General features: G+C 37.6%; 1 long non-coding RNA gene across 1 annotated transcript in view; it reads left to right on the top strand.

The window, feature by feature from the left end:
- The first annotated feature begins 715 nt into the window (after positions 1-715).
- LOC109288535 overlaps positions 716-5,916 on the top strand; it is a 13,833-nt gene continuing 8,632 nt past the window's right edge. Inside the window, exons 1-2 of the long non-coding RNA XR_002095176.1 lie at positions 716-725; positions 2,341-2,346. This is a non-coding gene — a long non-coding RNA (uncharacterized LOC109288535). The remainder of the gene's footprint in view (positions 726-2,340; positions 2,347-5,916) is intronic.

Genomic DNA, 5,916 nt, shown 5'->3' on the forward strand with positions numbered 1-5,916 from the left:
TGCTTTTCCTCCAGCTCCCCACAGATCTGAAAAAGTTCCTCAGACTCCTTTGGACATACAAAAAACTAGAACGCTTGGCTCGAAGATGATACTTTTTATTTGATCAACTGGGAAATAGCAAGAAAATCGCAAGGACAATTTTCTTGCGATTTTCCAGGTGGTCTAATAAAAGGGTATCATTTTGGAACCAAGAGTTCTAGTTTTTTTGTATGTCTTCTTGTCTCAAACCAACATGGCTACCAAGTACACCCCTCAGACTCCTTTGCAAATCCTAGCTTCCTTTTTTTTTGGCCATCTCACTTCTTATTGAAGAATTCTGACTTACTGCTCAAGGACTTGGGTCAAGCAAGTATTTCTGGATTAGGCAGTCTTCAATACACAAAGTCATGAGGGTCTTGATTGACTATTTAGTAGACATGGATGGAAACAAAAGGAAGAGCAGATGTGGAGCAATAGCAGTCTAGCATTGTACTAATGACACCAATTACTTCCTGACAAAACTACAATTAAGTAATTCCAGGGTCTACATTGACTTAAGATTTTTCAAAGAAGATTTGCCTGAAGGAGGATAAGTTATGATGCCTTTCTGTTACTGAACCAGGACCTATTCAATCAATATATCTGTAGTTTTGTCTAACTTAAAGCAGGCAAGTTGCATTGACTGAATTCTCTGGGGGCTACTCATATATTTAAAGTTAGACATGTTTATTAAGTATCTCTTTACAGTAGGATCAGAATTCGGAGGTGGTCAAGAACGCAAACTAAATGTTCTTTTTTCCCCCTTCCATTAGAATTTGCTATTATGTCCCAGCTCCGATGGGATAACAATGTGACATAAGGAACAGAAATGTAAATACATGGTAGGCAATAAAACTGATTTGTTCTTTAAATCAGGCAAGTTACTATAGGACTCTGTGGCTTTTTTGTAATAGTCTCCAGATTTAGGACTGAATTATTACTAGTTTCTGAATTACATGTTGTAATAACAGGTCAGCCCATTTCCGTAGTGCTAGAACACCCAGGGTAAATTCTGAGTAGAAGTAGCTCCAAGTTAATTAGAAGAAAAGGCATAAATAAAAACAAATGGAAGAATACAGATATTCAGGGAAGAAAAATCAATATTTTTGGTAATGTATGTTGCCAACTAATTATTTATTGCCAATACTTTCCTTAAGTGACTTTGTTAAAAGGGAAGCTGAAAGTTGCCTTTTGCCTTTATAGTCAAAATCCTCAATTGGTGTAAACTGGAATAACCCCACTGAAAATAATGGAACTACCTCAATTTACGCTTAGTAAAGAACTGGAGTGAACAGAAAATGTAGATGGTGAAACATGAAATTAACACATTCTGAAGAAGTACATGCAGAATAGGGCTGGTTACAGTGAGCTGCCCTTGGCAATTCTGAAATAATCAAATTAAGTGGTTTAGAAATAGAAAAATCAAAGGGAATTTTTTCTCACTTTATTAAATCAGTGACTTTTATGGGTAGTTGCAGATCTGATAAAACAATGACTAATGAGTCTAAGATTAAACAGAAGCTCATTTGTCATCTGAAGTAGGGAATAACAGCTTCAGAAGAGTTTCTCCCACCCTAAATATGTCTATGTGAAATGGAATTGTGTATTCTTTGGAACAATTATATTCATTAGGGTCCTGCAAGTCATTTTTAGGTCTGGGTACTTATCCTTGCTAAATTTTTGTTTGTCTTCTCCTCTATTAGAATGTTCTTGACTCCGAATTCCTGGCTTGTTTTTCCATTATGAATGGTGAGTGTGAAAATGATCTCAAGTGAAAGAGAGGATATAAATATACAGAAATGCAAATTGCTTTCAGTAAGGCTGAACTCACTGTAGTGCTTCAAGATTGCAACACTGAATATAACCCAATGGGGAGGATAATGATGGCAGAGCAGATCCAGCTTTCTGTTACAGCTCCAGAGGTGAGAGTTCAATGGTGTACTAAAGCCTGCACTCAGTTGACCAAGCTCTAAATGGGTCTCTGGTGATTCAGTCATGGGGTGAAAAGCAGTTGCACACAATGCTAACTATGAAGCACCACTGCCTACAGGAACTGGTGCATTTTAATTGTATTAGCCCAATGAACCACTTGGCTTCAATTGACCTTTGACTATGATAAATTACATTATTGCTATGGTACTTTTTTTTCTTTTAACTCAACATTTTCAGACTTATATTTACATTTTCCTGTAAATGAATTCCCTGTGAACTGATACAGACAAATCAGTGCAGTGACACGGGGACCCAAGTTGTACTATGTGTAAGCTTAATATGGTTCCACTCTACCCCACTGATTTAAATGCTGCCTGTCATACTACACAGAAGGAGGTGTCTTAACTTTCTAAGTGGTTTGGGGAACAACTCTCGTCTGCTGTTTCACTATGGAGACCACAGTATTCACTTTAGAATGACTTCCAGGTCTTTATTATTACAGGGCACTTTTCATCAGAAAATTACACAATGCTCTACAAGGAAAGTCACTGTAATTTTCTTCACCTTACTAGTGGAGAGACTGTCACAGAGGAGAAGAGATTTGGCTGAAGTCATCTGTGAGATCAGTGGACAAGATCACAATACAACCGTACCATTCAGTATCAGATAAAATTGCCACAAGCAAACAGTATCTGGGATACTGTAGAGACAAGAAAGAGCAGAAACCACAATGGCAGAGAAATCAAAAGAAACATGCTACTATTTGGGAGGTTCAGACAGTTTTGTGCCACTTCAGGAAACAATCTTGTTGGAAAAAAAACAGACCTAGTTAATACTTGAGTGGGAGATGTGTTAGGAAAACCCCATTTTGCATAGAGACTTTTTTTTTAATATAATAAATGCAAATATAATGTTTGGGTAACATGCTGATTCCCATAACAGATGTGGCATGTGCTCTTGGCTGATAAATTGAGCTATTTCTGTGCTGCGTCCTCTCCACTGAACAAGAGAAACCGAGACTGTTTTGTAGCTGTATTTGTTCCTGCTTTGTGCCTCATGAAATGTAATCGCATCCTACCTGACTTCAGTCAGTCCCTCTAATACCTGTAATCTAACAACCTACAGCATAGGCTGGGATATAGTCTGAATTTTGAAGATCTCCATTTCTTTTGCCCCATCTTCATTTTCAAGGAGAATCCAGAGAGTCTTAGCACAAGAAAATGCAGTTGTACATATTTAGATAGGGTCAATAGATGTAGAATACCTCATTTTGGGATAATATCAAAATCCACCTCCTTCAGGAGCCTAGTAGTAGTAGCCTAATACTACTGAGCAGTAGCATACTAGCATGGGTTTTCCCAGCACACTACTGCACAGTGTTATTAGGCTATTACGCAGTTAGCATCTCATGTAGACGCTCTAACAGAGACCAAGAAGCCAAGTGGTGCAGGGGTGAATTATATCCTCGTCTCAGCAGTGATGCAGTAGAGACATGGTGAAAGGAGGAAGGTTACATCACACTTCATGCATTCTGCAAATAAACAGAGGACTTCAGCCTTTGGTCTTACCCTTCTGGAATACTTTACCTAAATGCTGAGCCTGTTTTTGTATTCCTTTTCTTTTTTATTTCTCCCTTTCAGCTTTAGTATAAACATGTTTTAAAATCATTTCATGCAAAAAAGTTTTGGGTGCATTAAGTGACTAAGTTTTTAAAATACAAAACAAACAAGCATGAAAGGAAATAATAGGAAACAACTTATTTTTTTTCCTGCTGAACATAGCCACAAAACATCTATAAAATCAGACTCAAACTACTGCAGTCTTCAAGTTCTGAACAAGTGGGGAGATCTACTCTACATTTGACACTATTTCTGACTTTTCTTGTACACAACTCTCCTTGAAATCATTGACATTTCCCCTTTTGTCTTTAAAGAATGGTATTGATTATCTAAGTCAGGCCATGGATGAGCCAAAAAAATAAGCTCCTACCTCAATTTTTCCATAGACTAAAAGTTAATGAAAATTGGCCCAAGTCAGATCCTCAGGACGTTAGAAGAGGATCACTGAGACCTAAACTAGGAGTTTGGTTGCAATAATACACCTTGCACCCAATTCTGATATAAATAGGTGGTAACCTAATTAAACCAATGGAATTACATGGGTGTTAAAGAAAACTCTTTTGAGAAAAGAGAAGGCTACATGATAGTGTGATAGAACTATCTTCCACATTGGTTAAGGTTGTTAGAAAGGGAGTGGAGAACAGATGTGCTACCTGGATAATAGGGAAGGAAAAAAGAAGACATTTGTAACAAAGATTAAATCCGTTCCAGCTGTTAGGGTGCTGAAACATTGGTACAGGCTATCCAGGAAGGTTGTAGAATCCCTGTCACAGGAGATTTCTAAGATCAGGTTAGACAAACATCTGCCCAGCATAAGTTAAGTATACTTGATCCTGAAACGGTGCAGAGAACTGGACTAGATGTTCTTTTGATATGTCTTCTAGCCTTATATTTCTACAATTCTGTGTGGACTTTCTATCTAGATATATTCCATATAGCTTTCTTTTTTATATGTTATGTAGCAAGTCCACACACAGACTCATATAAATCATATATATTTTTCAATGGCCTTGGTACTGAAACGGCCACTTTTCACTTTTTTCTTTTAAAAGGAAAATCTATAAATATCAATAGAGATATATCTATATAGATACAGAGATATATCTTCTATTTAAAATGGGAAAAATGAAAATCTGCCATTTTGGTACCAAGGCATGGAAAAATTCTCAGACCACTGACAAACTTAATTCCTTGTATTCATGGAATCACCATAACATTAGAGAACAGAAGTCTGTCTGAGACTTGTCTATTGTAGAGGTTGGAGAAACCTTTCCACCTTGAACAAGCTGTGTAGTTTACCATCTCTGACCAGCTTCTCTTGTCTCCTAATCACTCTTCCCTACCTCCCCTTCCCCCCAGTAGAGTTATCACCATGTAATCTAGCCATTTGCCCTCCTACTTGCTGCTAATATGGCACTAGTATGATTAAGTATTTTTCTCCTGTTCACATTAAGAAGCTTGTCTCATTAACTGCAGGACATAATTGTGTCTTGTAGGAACAGGTGTGGGCAAATGAGGAATCTGCATAAACTCTGTAAACAGTCAGTGGTGGGAGTTACAGAGTCACTAGAATCTCTTAAATCTTACAGAACTATTGTAGCAAGATCTATTGTCCAGTGATCTAGGATGGCCAATTTGCTGTGCCCAGGTGACCTTTAAAATGTCATGGGGACAGTGAGGAAATAACTCAGGTTCATCACTGCAAAGGCCCAGAAATCTAAATTGCCCAATGGATAAAGGAGCGTTACTACCTTATAAGCATAGTTAAGGAGTGGAAAAGTTTCTTAACAACCTAGAGATCTGAACATCCTTAGCATCAGTCTAGCAAAGAGGCCAGGGACTTAATTGGTCAGAGATGCAGCATACGTGTTAAAAGGTGGCTGATTCATAATAAAGTTAAGATTCACTGGCAGGGAATATTATAGGAAAAGCTGGCTCTACTGAGCCTACTCCTTTCTTCATGGATGTCAAGCCAGCATTTTCCACAGGCAGAAAGTTGATCTTACTACTCAGTTACTATTTCAGAAAGGGAAAATAAAAGCCTTGCAAGGAAAAAACTTGCTGTTTCATTTCAGGACAAAATGGCAGCAACATGAATAAAAAAAAAGAACTATAAGTAGCTATCTTGATTGCTGAAGAAACAAATTACAGAAAAAGCATTTTCATGAGAAACCTAACTCTTACATACGACCTTAGGTGGCACTGAAGCTACTTTAGGAAGGGATTCCTGATGTGTTGTGAGCATTATTCATAAGAAAATATTTGTTCAAGTTTGCCAGGCACAATGCAACTGTGTTGGCTTGCCTCAAATTTATCCACAAATTTGAACTTTCATTTGTCTGTTCTT

This window comes from Gavialis gangeticus, unplaced genomic scaffold, assembly GCF_001723915.1.
Source record: "Gavialis gangeticus isolate Ggan-Ray unplaced genomic scaffold, GavGan_comp1, whole genome shotgun sequence".
Taxonomy (NCBI): domain Eukaryota; kingdom Metazoa; phylum Chordata; order Crocodylia; family Gavialidae; genus Gavialis; species Gavialis gangeticus.